Raw genomic sequence first — 13907 nt, 5'->3', positions numbered from 1 at the left:
TGTATGCGATTGTGGGAAGATGAGATAAGAGGGGAGTACAGAAGGAGATCTTGTGAGGATCGAAGGTTGCGTGCGGGTATGTAACGGGAGACTAGGTCAGAGATGTATGGAGGAGACAAGTTGTGAATGGCTTTGTATGTCATGGTTAGTGTTCTGAACTGGAGTCTCTGGGCAATGGGGAGCCAGTGAAGGGATTGACAGAGAGGAGAGGCCGGGGAATAGCGGGGGGACAGGTGGATTAATTGAGCAGCAGAGTTTAGGATAGATTGGAGGGGTGCGAGAGTGTTGGAGGGGAGGCCACAGAGCAGGAGGTTGCAGTAGTCGAGGCGGGAGATGATGAGGGCGTGCACTAGTGTTTTTGCAGATTCATGGTTGAGGAATGTGCGGATCCGGGAGATATTTTTGAGTTGGAGTCGGCAGGAAGTGGTAAGGGCTTGGATATGAGGTGTGAAGGAGAAATCAGAGTCCAGGGTTACCCCGAGGCAGCGAGCTTGTGGGACTGGGGTGAGTGGGCAGCCATTGACGTTGATGGATAGGTCAGATGGGGAGGATGAATAAGAAGGTGGAAAGATGATGAATTCTGTTTTGTCCATGTTAAGTTTTAGAAATCTGGCAGAGAAGAAGGATGAGATGGCGGACAGACATTGTGGGATTTTGATTAATAAGGAGGTGATATCGGGTCCAGAGAGGTAGATCTGTGTGTCATCAGCATAGAGGTGATAATGAAAGCCATGAGAATCTATGAGCTGTCCCAGGCCGAAGGTGTAGATGGAGAAGCGCAGGGGTCCTAGAACTGAGCCTTGGGGGACACCGACAGATAGGGGGCGAGATGAGGAGGTGGTGTGCGACTGGGAGACACTGAATGTCCGGTCTGTTAGGTATGAGGAGATCCAGGATAGGGCCAAGTCTGTGATGCCGAGAGATGAGAGAGTCTGTAGTAAGATGGAATGGTCCACTGTGTCAAAGGCAGATGACAGGTCCAGGAGGAGGAGGACAGAGTAGTGTCACTTGGATTTGGTGGTTAGTAGGTGACTTTGGTCAGGGCAGTTTTTGTCGAGTGATGTGGTTGGAAACCAGATTGTAAGCGGTCAAAGAGGGAGCATGAGGAGAGGTGGAAGCAGGGGCGGACACAGACTGTAGTGGGCCCCTGTGCAAGAATCTTTTGGGGGCCCCCCCTGCCCTTCATAGGGGGCATGAAGAGCCCCCCCCCCTCCCCCGTGCATCTCTCATCCCCCCGTGCATCTCTGATTCCCCCCACTCCTAGTTAATTAATTGTATTTAAAAAAAAATAAAACTTGTTATACTTACCCCCAGGACCGGCTCCAGGTTTTTGTGGGCCCCGGATGAAAGAGTCTCAGTGGGCCCCTTTAGCACATACCATGATTCATGATGCACAAATACCACAGAGAAATATATATAGTACAAGGCCAAGGAATTCACTTCTTACATTACATGAGCGATATCTATTGCAAATTCTACAATAGCTCAGAAACCGGCGAATCCTCACAGCGCACAGTGCAGACCGGACAGTATAGTCCTCCATACAGTATTATGGGCACCATATAACGCTCCATACAGAATATTGGCCCCCATGTAACGCTCCATGCAGGCTGTTCCCCCCTTTTAATGCCCCATGCAGGATGACACCCCCTTTTAATGCCCTATGCAGGATGTCACCTCTACCCCCCATAAAATGCCCCATGCAGGATGTCACTTCCCCCCTTTTCAATGCTCCATGCAGTATGTCAGACCACCCCCTGCCTTATAATGCCCCATGCACTATGTGAGACCACCCCCTCCCTTATAATACCCCATGTAGGTCACCCCCCCCCTCCTTATAATGCCCCATGCAGTATGTTACACACCCACACTCCTTATAATGCCCCATGCAGTATGTCACACACCCACCCTCCTTATAATACCCCATGCAGGATGTCAATTCCCCCCTTCCCCTCTTATAATGCCCCATGCAGGATGTCACCCCCCCTCCCTTATAATGCCCCATGCAGGATGTCACTTCCCCCCTTCCCCTCTTATAATGCCCCATGCAGGATGTCACTTCCCCCCTTCCCCTGTTATAATGCCCCAAGCAGGATGTCACACTTCCCCCCACCCCCATATAATGCCCCATGCAGGATGTGAATTCCCCCCTCCCCCTCTTATAATGCCCCATGCAGGATGTCACACCCCCTCCCTTATAATGCCCCATGCAGGACGTCACTTCCCCCCTTCCCCTCTTATAATGCCCCATGCAGTATGTCACCCCCCCATATAATGCCCCATGCAGTATGTCACGCCCCTCCCTTATAATGCCCCATGCAGGATGTCACCTCTCCCCCCCATATAATGCCCCATGCAGGATGTCACCCCCCCATATAATGCCCCATGCAGGATGTCACACCCCCCTCCCTTATAATGTCCCATGCAGGATGTCACCTCTCCCCCCATATAATGCCCCATGCAGGATGTCACCCCCCCATATAATGCCCCATGCAGGATGTCACACCACCCCCCCATATAATGCCCCATGCAGGATGTCACCCCTCCCATATAATGCCCCATGCAGGATGTCACACCCACTCTCCCCCCACCATATAATGCCCCATGCCCCCATATATAAAAAAAAAAATCAAATACTCACCTCACTTCTCACCTGATGCTGATCCGGACTCCAGCGTCACCCGCGTCTTCCCGCTCTGTGCTGTGACAGCTCAGGAGAGATCGCGCGTGGTGTAAATAACTCGCCCCCTGGGCCGTGGGATACTCAGGGCCGGGCCTCTGGATGCAGATGGGGAGTAGTAGTGGCAACCCGGTCCCTTGGCTCAGGGTGGTCAGACCAAGTGCTGTGGCAGTCTATTTGTATGGTTTGCAATGTCCGACTACGCCACCCATGGATTGCGGTCAGAGTGAACCGCCGCTGCAGAGCAGACCTATGAGGCTGGTGTTGTGGGTGCAGCAGGGAATAGTATAACTCCCCATGGGAGGAGTGTAGCCTCAGGGCAGTGAGCGTAGATGGTGGGGGTTGTGGTGCAGGGCGTCCCAGTACCGTTAGTGCTGGCGCGGTAAGAAACACAGAGACAATGTGTTGCAGTCCAGGGTTTTTTACTCACAGTTGATATCCAAGTCACTTCCGCCGGTAATGACTGCCCAAGCCGTGCTGCGTCCACCAGGTGAGGGGCTCGGTCAACCCTCAGGCAATTCAGGAGTATGGCTCAGGACTCCCTTCTGTCCTTTCTCTGGCTCGTGCCACACCAGTGACCAAACTTCTGTCTAGCTGCCACGGATCTATGCAGGCAAATGTGGGCCCCGTTTCCCGCTATCCTATATGGTGCCTTCCTAGCAGGTTTGGCGGGGGGTCGCACCAATAGATGATCACGACCTCCGGTCTTTGGCTGAGGGATAATTTACCTCCATCAACTTGGGATCCGGTACCCTTCTTCTGCCTGACCCTTCACCCGATATCTCATGGGCTCTTAGGGTCCCTTCTGCCTTCTTGTTTCTAAGCCCTTCTGCTTCTCTGTCTCTTCTCCTTCTTTCCTGTTCCTTCTCCTCTCCTCCACTCTGGCCCTGGCCTCTTCTCTAGGCCTACCTTCTGAGCAGAGCTCCTACAGAGCCTCTGCTCCCTGTCACCTCTCCACTGTACGGACCACTGAACTAAGATGGTGCCCACTTTTTATACCTCCTCCTCTGTGTGTGAGCTCAGGTGACCAGCACCCAATGGGCTCCTACCTATGCTCAGAACCCAACCCCTATCTGCTCCTACACCACTGGGTTTTCCTCCCCCCTCCCCACTCCAGCCAGGGACATAGTCAGTTGTGCCTACATATATATATAGATGGGAGCACTGTCGAGCTGTCCCCCGGAAATGGGGTGTATGTGGTGTATGCAGCTAACTGAGCCCTGGTCCATACTCCATCCTTACCTGGGAGTGGAATATCACACCTCTGGTTGAGGTGCAATACCCCTGTAGCGGCCGAACCCTCGGGGCGCTACATAAACATATCAACGCGCCCTCTGACCTGAGACATCACAGTCAGAGGAAGCGGAAGACGCTGCGGAGGCACGGGGAGGGGTAAGTATTGTGCCGGCGCCGTCACATGACCGGAGATGTCCCTGCGCTCAGCATGGGGCCGGGGGCCCATGCTGAGCGCAGGGATATCTCCGGTCATGTGATGGCGGGGGTCCTGCGGGAGGGCCCCATGAGGAGACGCACAAGAGGGGGGCCCCAACGGGGCTCCGAGGAGGCCCCGACCGGCCGGGCCCCATGCTGGAGTCAGGGCAGTCATGCCCTGATGGCAGCCCTGCTGGAGGCTGGAGGGGCCCCCTCTCCCTCGGGGGTCCCCGTTCAATGAACCGGCTGCACGGGCGGACCTACCGTGGGTGGGAGGACAGTTCAAGGTGGACATGTTGTTCAAGTACTTTTGAGGCAGAGGGGAGAAGTGATATGGGGCGGTAGCTGGTCAGAGAAGTTGGGTCAAAGGAGGGCTTTTTGAGGATGGGTGTGATTGAGGCATATTTGAAACATGAAGGGAAGACACCAGTTGTTAGTGACAGGTTGAAGAGGTGGGTTAGGGTTGGGATGAAGATTGTGGTAAGGTTAGGAATGAGGTGGGACGGGATTGGATCAAGTTCGCAGGTGGTGAGGTGTGACTTGGAGAGTAAAGAAGAAACTTGGTCTTCTGTAATTGTGGAGAAGTGGGATTTGAAGGAGGAAGGTTGAGTAGATATGAGGAGGGGCTGTGGGGACTTTAGGGAAAAGCTTTGTCTGATGGTGTCAATGTTCTGCTTGAAGAATGAGGCAAAGTCTTCGGCTGAGATGAAAGGAGAGGGAGGAGGTGCTGGGGGACGGAGGAGAGAATTGAAAGTGTTGAATAGGTGTTTAGGGTTGTGAGACAGGGAGAATATGAGAGATGAGAAGTATGTTTGTTTTGCTGCAGTAAGTGTGGACTTGAAAATAGTGAGGGATTGTTTGAATGCGATGAAGTGCTTGATGGAATGGGACCTTTGCCATCTCCGCTCGGCAACCCTGGAGGCCCGTAGCAGTTCTTTAGTAAGGTTGGTGTGCCAGGATTACTTGTTGATTGTGCAAGCTTTGGTATGTGTGAGAGGGGAGACTGAGTTGAGAGCTGCGACTGTTGTAGTATTATATAAAGCAGCAGCAACATCTGCATCGTGTAAGGAATTTATGTCTGTAAGAGGGAGGAGGGATTCAGAGATTGAGTGTAGGTCGAGGTGTTTGAGGTTTCTGTGAGGGCGTGCAAGTTTGTGGAGTGTGGATTGTGGACCTGGAGAGGAGAGGGTAGAGAATGTAAGTAGGTTGTGGTCTGAGAGAGGGAGAGGAGGGTTAGAGAGGTTAGATAGGGAACATAGACGGGTGAAGATTAGGTCCAGTGTGTGGCCATCTTTATGAATAGCTGCCGAAGACGATTGAGCAAGGCCGAAGGAGGAGGTGAAGGATAGGAGCTTAGAGACAGATGAGTGGGAAATGTTGATGGGGATGTTGAAGTCACCCATTATGATAGTGGGGATGTCAGTGGAAAGGAAGTGAAGCAGCCAGGTGGTGAAGTGGTCTAAGAAGGTGGTGGCTTGCCCTGGGGGTCGGTAAATGACGGTCAGTTGGAGGTTGGAGGGGGAGTAGATGCGCACACAGTGCACCTCAAAAGAGGGGATTGTAACGGGGGGCGGCAGTGGGATTTCGGTGATGGCGCAGGTATCTGACAGGAGAAAACCTACGCCTCCACCATGTTTGCCGGTAAATGACGTCACCGCTTGAGCAGGAGAATTCTCCCACGCTGTCAGTGACGTGCATGAGGTGAGCTGAGTTCATTGGACATGACCTCGGCTCATCTGGATGCCGTCACAGCCAGACACTGAGGAGCGCAAGCATGCCTGCGCTTCTCAGTGTCTGCGGCATGGCAAGCTGGATGGCAGCTTTCGGATGTAGCAGAGCTGGAGCAGTCCTGGGAACCATGGAAAGGTAAGGATGAGGTTAGCTTATTATTTTACATTTATTGCAGGAGATCGTTGGCTTCAGCTGGAATGGGCGTGATGGTAAGTATGGTTTAATTTAGAACAATAAAGAATTGTGTGTTTATTTCAATTAAAGGACTTTATTCTGGGTGTTTGTGTTTTTTTTAACTTTCACTATGGGGTTAGTAATGGGGGTGTCTTATAGATGCCTCTCCATTACTAACCTGGGCTTGATATCAGCTGGCATTATAAGCTGACATCAACCCCAACCCTATTACCCCACTGCCACCGCTACAGGGCAGTGGGAAGAGCGAGGCTAAGTGCCAGAATTGGTGCATCCTATGGATGCGCCATTTCTGGGGTGGCTGACGGCTGGTGTTTCTAGCCTGGGAGGGGGCCAATATTCATGGCACCCTTCCTGGGCTATTAATATCAGCCCTCAGCTGTCTGCCTAGCCTTTGCTAGCTATTAAAATATGGGGGAACCCACGTCATTTTTTTGGGGGGGTCCCCCATTTTAATAGCTAGTAAAGGCTAGGTATTCAGCTGGGGGCTGATATTAGTAGACTGGGATGCTCCATGGGTATTACCCCCTTCCCAGGCTTCAAACATCTGCCCCAGCCGTCTACTTAACCTCCGCTAGAGACTAAAATTAAGGGGAACCCCACGCCAATTTTTTTTTTAATAAATCCTTTATTTTAACACTAAATGACAAGTACAGTCAGTCATAACCAAAACCAAAAATACTCCTCCACACCTTGGGTTATGTTCACACGTTGCGTTTTTGATGCGTTTTTGCACTTTTGCATTGCTTTCAACCAAGACAAATGCATTCACCAGGAAATGTAATTTTAACATTCTACAACCTTATCTGGCCATGTGGTGTGTGACACATCATCAGACACATGCATACAGTGCTGAAAAGTTATGGGAACAGCATGGGGAAGACCTCTGAAAGCATCTATATCTCCCAGGTCACTGCCTAAAAGTGTGCCCATCATAAGTGATCCTTGGCGCATGCGAAGATGCCTCCCGCCATGCAGCTGTCGTTGCAGACTTGCAACAATCACCGTCCACGTCCTTGTCCCACTGCAGCGTTCAGTTGTCCCTACCCCATTCCTTGGAATGCAAGCGCAAGTATGCAGCCAGCCACCCACCCACAGGCTGCAACACTAAACTGCCAGATTTCTGGGCAGCTCTTTGCACTTGAAATATGGCCTTTTAAGCTCGTGGAGGCGGAAGCTTTTCACAACCTCATGCCGGCGGCGGCCCTGTGTCCATACTCGGTCCCCAGCCGCCACTATATTTCCCGGTATCGCCTCCGCCTTCCACAAGCACGGGTCCCACAACATTACCCGTGCCCTCCACAGTGCACTTACTGGGAAGGACCGCCTAACCACAAACACGTGGACAGGTGAATGTGGCCAGGGACGGTACGGAGCCAGTCCACTACTTTTTTTGCTGACACTGGTATTTAGCTCAGTGAAAGGACTGGCATAGAGGGAAACCCTATCTAGCCTGCATGTCATTTCTCACAGGAAGTCCTGTAAAGTTACTTTCACTTGAAATGTGTCCTTTTAGGCTCATGGAGGCAGAAGCTTTTCACAACCTCATGCCTCATGCCTCGTGTCCATACTCGGTCCCCAGCTGTCACTATTTCTCCCGGTGTTGTCTCCGTCTTCTACAAGCGCGGGTCCCTGAACATTACTGCTGGTACTTTTCTGTGGGAATCTGCTTGCCTCCTACCAGCCTGGAATATTTCCAGCAAACTATGGTACGACGCCATGGTATTAGCACTGCCCCCAGTACCAGTAGCAAAGCCAACCCCAATTCCCTTCTCAGGAATTTTATTTGGTAGACTGAGTGGCTGCCCAAATACATTTTCTCACAAAGGAGCTGATGATAGAGTGGCAGCAGGTGCAAGTTTCTCCAGCCTGTTAGATATTAGAGGGTGAACGGCAGCACATTGGATCAGTGGTTAGCACTGAAGTCTTGCAGCACTGGGATCCTGGGTTCAAATCCCAGCAAGGACAACATCTGCAAGGACTTTGTATGTTCTCCCCATGTTTGCGTGGGTTTCCACCTCAGTAAAAAAGCAGCCATAGAGTGTCCTGGAATCTTCCCACACACTTTTCTTAGCCAGGACTGCTTCTCGGCAGGGTTGGACGGTCCCACCAGAGAATCCTCTGGTGTGCCTTGGCTTCTACCTCAGGAGAGTTCATGATAGCGCTAACTTTGAAGCTGCTATGGGGCTCTTGAGCGGGTGAGAAAGGTTAGCCCTCAGAATCAAATCCTCTGGTGGGCACAATATTTTTCAATCTGAAACAGCTTCTCAGTGGGAGTTGTATTTCACCACAGCCATATTCTTTAGCTCGATGAAAGGACTGGCATAGAGGGAAACCGTCTCTACCCCGGCTGTCATTTTTTCCGTCACTAGGTTCCGCCCATTGTCACACAAGACCATGCCTGACTGTATGTTCAGCGGTGAGAGCCACAGATCAGGCTGCTGTGTTACAGCTTTCAACAACTCTGCAGCGCTGGGCGGCTTGTCAATTAAGCATTAAGCATGTTATCTTCAGCACAGCCTGTTGCCTCTTGGCCAAGGCAGTGCTGCAGTGCTGTCAGCTTGTGACTGATGTGGTCATTTCGGAGATGGAGGAGGAGGTGCATGAGCTGAACAATGTGATTACATTGTTGTTAAATTGGTGACGCTGTTTTTTATACTAAAGAAAGATCCTATTGTTTCGTTTTTTTAAAGTTTATTTTTAAGACAAATGCACTCACCGGGAAATGTCATTTTAACATTTTACAACCTTAGCTGGCAATGTGGTGTGTGATCATCAGACACTTCCTGTTTTATTTATGATGGAGGGACTCTGAAAGTCCTAAAGCCTATTTTTATAGGGACATCAGGCGGCCCTTACTATTCTTAAAAGGTCAGCAGTCGGCCCTCTCTATTGTTAGAGAGGCATCAGCCGGCTATGCTTTGTTGTTCCCATTATTAACAAGTGAGTCTCCTATACTGTTATTGCGTATCCAGTGACTGCAAGGGCTGCCAAAAATTTGGACGCAGCCCAATACCCTTTTGAAGAGACATAGAGGAGGGTCTCAGTAAAAAAATGTTCCCATTATAAAGGAGCGGGTCTCCTATAGTGGTAATGCCCATGCTGTGACTGCAAGGGCTGGCAAAATTTGGGAAAAACCCCACTAAGAATTTAAAGACACACGGAGCAGGGCCACAGTAACAACTACGACATGTTCCCATTAGAAAGGAAAGGGTCTGCTATACAGTTATAGGGTATGTAGTGAGTCCAACGGCTGACTAATTTTAGGAAAAACCCCACTAAGAATTCAAAGACACATAGAGCAGGGCCAGAGTAATGACAAATTCCCATTAGAAAGGAGAGAGTCTCCCATAGTGTTGGCCTATGCAGTGAATGCAATGGCTGCCAAAAATTTGGAGGCACTTCAATGCCCCTTGGAAGAGACGTGGAGGAGGGCCTCATAAAAAAATGTTCCCATTAGAAAGGAGCGGGTCTCCTATACTTGTAATGCCCATGCACTAAGTGTATGGGCTGACAAACATTTACCCCTGGGGGTATACATGAACATACTGTATCAAAAATTTTTTTACGGGCATCATAAACACCCTTTAAAAAAATTAGGTGGGTGTTGCATCACGGACCACGGTCACCCTGGTGATATGGTGGTGGAGGATGAGGAGAAGGAGGAGAAGAGCAAATAGCCAAAATCAGGAAGTGTATACCCATGTGTGGGTGTGAAAAGGTGCATGGGAATACACCTCCCAAGAAAAGACACTGGATTGGAGTTTATGTTACGCTGCTAACATTCGGTGGTGTTGAGAAGTCTGGCCCAGTCCAGCCCTTGTTCATTTTTATAAGAGTCAGCCTGTCAGCATTTTCAGTTGACAGGCGGATGCGCTTATCAGTTTTAATTCCACCAGCGGCACTAAAAACCCGCTCTGATAAAACGCTGGCGGCAGGGCAGCCCAGGACCCCCAAGGCATAGAGAGCCAGTTCATTCCACGTATCCAGCTTGGATACCCAATAATTATAAGGCACAGCGGAATCACGGAGGATGTTGGTACGGTCGGCAAGGTACTCCCTCAGCATCTTCCCAAACTTTGCACTCCTTGTGAGAGTACCCCGCACCTCAGGGCCTGTGCGATGGGAGGGTCTGAGAAAACTCTCCCAGAACTTTGACAGTGTTCCCCTGCCTCTGCTGGATTGGAGTTGTGTCTCTCTTGCCTGTACTCCTTGGTTGTCCAACGAATTGTGCCATCTGCCGCCAACATTTTCAGATGGGAATTTTTTTAATAGTTCCGCAACAAGGGCCTTCTGGTACTGCCCCATTTTTGTAGACCTGTCCACCTCAGGAATAAGAGATATAAAGTTCTCCTTGTAGCGTGGGTCTAGAATTGTCACCAACCAGAAATGACTGCCACCCAAAATTTTGAGAATGCGAGGGTCATGGGAAAGGCAGCGTAACATAAACTCAGCTGTTGTGTACACGCCGGGACAGACTGGCGTGAGCGTGATTAGTGATCCCACTGTACCATGAACCGAGGAGTGCCTGGAGGGGCGTAACTAAGTATCAACCCGATCTGACCAAGGTCGCACAGCGGCTCAGTCGACTCCGTGAACCAAGGAGGAACCGAGCAGAGGGACCAGGTGCTACTCCAGGTCAGACCCCGGTCACAGCTGTTGACCCACACCAGGGAATGCAGGAACAGGCAGGTTAGACTGGCATGTAGACAGGTGGGTACTGGTAAACACGGCTGGTATGCAGACAGGTGGATATTGACAGGCACAGCTGGTATGCAGACAGGTGGGCACTGGCAGGCAAGGCTGGCGTGCAGACAGGTGGGCACAGGCAGGCACGACTGACATGCAGAGAGACGGGTACTGGCAGGTAGAAACGCAGGCAGGATAGGGACCTGTACAGACTGGGAAACAGGAATGGAGCCGCAGGTGCGGTAGACGAGCAGAGCAAAACCCGCAGATGCGGTAGACAAGCTGAGCAGAGCAAAACCCGCAGATGCGGTAGACAAGCTGAGCAGAGCAAAACCCGCAGATGCGGTAAACAAGCTGAGAAGAGCAAAACCTGCAGATTCGGTAGACAAGCTGAGCAGAGCAAAACCCGCAGATGCGGTAGACAAGCTGAGCAGAGCAAAACCCGCAGATGCGGTAGACAAGCTGAGCAGAGCAAAACCCGCAGATGCGGTAGACAAGCTGAGCAGAGCAAAACCTGCAGACGCGGTAGACAAGCTGAGCAGAGCAAAACCCGCAGATGCGGTGAACAAGCAGAGCAGAGCAAAACCGCAGGTGCGGAGAACAAGCAGAGCGGAGCAAAACCGCAGGCGCGGTGAACAAGCAGAGCGGAGCAAAACCGCAGGCGTGGTGAACAAGCAGAGCGAAGCAAAACCGCAGGTGCAGTAAATAAGCGGAACAGAGCGGAACCGCCGGAGCGGTGAACAAGCAGAACAGAGCGGAGCAGAAAGTGAAGGCAGACAGGACAGGGCTCTGTTCACATGGAACAGACTGGAAAATACAGGAAGATGGTTAGAACACAGGAGGTAGATACGGAGGAAGGGAAAGGGGACAAGCAGAATCAGATGCATACAAGGTACTTACAATGAAGTAGCGAGTGGACACAAAACTCACAAACAGAAGTACAGAGACAATGAGTTGGCGTTAGGTGCAGGTTCAGACATTGCAGGAAAAGGGAGGGTACGGACATAGAGACAAACAAGTAACGGACTAGGACCCTGTTCAGACAGGAACTGAACTAGGAATAAGATACAGGAACGAGCCTGGGAACTCAGCCCCCAGGGTGACGGAAACAGACTAGAAGTCAGAGATACAGGTAGTGGCCCTGGGTACTCGGCCCCCAGGGTGGCGGAAACAGAGTCAGGACAGGACCTGGCAACAAACAGTTGCACAGAACACAGACTGTAAGAAAGTGTTGCTCAGGCCCCTCCTTCTGGGTGGAGGGGGTTTAAATATCCAGTAACTCACAGCAATAGGCTGGGGACGCATAAGGAGTGTGCCCACTGCAACTATAAGAATCAGGAAGTAACCGGGCCGCCGCCCTAAGCAATCAGACAAGAGACATGCACACAGCATGAACTAGAGCAAGGTTTGCAGGCTGGATTGATGGGTAAGATTGCGGTCTTGCATGGTGGGAGGTGGTGCACTATGCAAGCACGCTGCCAGGGATGTTACATCAGCCATGCGTGCCAGACTACTAACAGGCAAGACTTCCATGTCCTCACCAAGAGGATGACTGACCATGCTCTCCTCCTCCTCCTCTCTGTCCTCTGGCCATCCACGCTGAACAGACGGTATGACAGCTGTGCAGGTAGTACCGTCTATAGTGCATGAAACTAGCTCCTGTCCTTCCTCCTCCTCCTCTTCCTCATTGTCACCCAATCCACATTGGGATGAGATGAGGCTTGGCTGTGTGTAATCACCCTGTATGGTTCCTTGCTCCATCTCATCATGCTCCGCCTGCAATGCATCCTCTTTGATTGTGAGCAGAGAGCGTTTCAGAAGACAGATAAGCGGGATGGTGACGCTAATTATGGCGTCATCGCCGCTCACCATCTTGGTGGAGTCCTCAAAGTTTTGGAGGATGGTACATATGTCTGACATCCATGTCCACTCCTGAGGTCTTATGTGTGGAGTCTGAACTGAATAACAACGGCCTTGTTGATGCTGGTACTCAACAACTGCCCTCTTCTGCTCACAAATCCTTCCCAACATCTGCAGTGTAGAGTTCCAACGCGTGGGGACATCACACACCAGTCTGTGAGCCGAAAGCTGCAAACGCTGCTGAAACACTGCAAGGGCGGCGGAAGCTGTAGCTGAATTTCTAAAATGGGCACACAGGCGGCGTACTTTAACAAGCAGATCCGGCAGCTCCGGGTAGGATTTGAGAAACTGCTGAACCACGAGGTTAAGCAGATGGGCCAGGCATGGTACGTGTGTGAGCTCGCCTCGCCTCAGAGCTGCCACCAGGTTCCGGCCATTGTCACACACGACCATGCCTGGCTGTAGGTTCAGAGGTGTGAGCCACAGATCTGCCTGCTCTTTCAGAGCTGTCCACAACTTTTCAGCATTGTGCGGTTTTTCACCAAAGCATTTTAGCTTCAGCACAGCCTGTTGCCGCTTGGCCGAGGCAGTGCTGCAGTGCTTCCAGCTTGTGACTGATGTGGTCATTTCGGAGATGGAGGCTGAAGAGGAGGAGGAGGCTGAGGAGAATGAGGTGCAGGAGCTGTAGACCGTGGGAGCAACCCTGATTGACCTAGGGCCCGCAATCCTTGCTCCGTCCCAAGGTCCGACTGGGTCCCGGCTTCCACTATGCTAACCCAGTGTGCCATCAGCGAGATGTACCGTCCCAGCCCACAAGCAATTGTCCACGTGTGCGTGGTTAGGTGGACTTTACCGGTAACTGCGTTGTTGAGAGCACAGCTAATGCTTTGGGACACGTGCTTGTGTAATGCGGGGACGGCACACCGGGAGAAATAGTGGCGGCTGGGGACCAAGTACCGAGGGACAGCCGCCACCATCAGGTTGCGGAATGCTTCCGTCTCCACGAGCCTAAAAGGCAACATTTCGAGCGCAAGCAGTCATGAAATGTGAGAATTTAGTAGAGTGGCCTATGGGGCGTTGGCTGCATATTTGCGCTTGTGTTCCAAGGACTGGGGTATGGACAACTGAACGCTGTGCTGGGACAAGGACATGGACGTGCTTCCTGATGCTGCTACTTGAGAGTGTGCAACGACAGGTGCAGGGCAGGAGGCATCTTCGCATGCACCATGGACAGGGGATTGGCTTGCATCCACCACAGCGGAAGAAGCAATGGTGCCACCCGCAGACACTGTTCCTGGACCCTGGGGTTCAGCCCACAAAGTCG

The sequence above is a fragment of the Phyllobates terribilis genome, unplaced genomic scaffold (genome assembly GCF_046119375.1).
Source record: "Phyllobates terribilis strain yellow unplaced genomic scaffold, ASM4611937v1 Scaffold_5__5_contigs__length_657084704, whole genome shotgun sequence".
In the NCBI taxonomy this organism is placed as follows: domain Eukaryota; kingdom Metazoa; phylum Chordata; class Amphibia; order Anura; family Dendrobatidae; genus Phyllobates; species Phyllobates terribilis.
Note: the sequence above shows the minus strand (reverse complement) of the source record.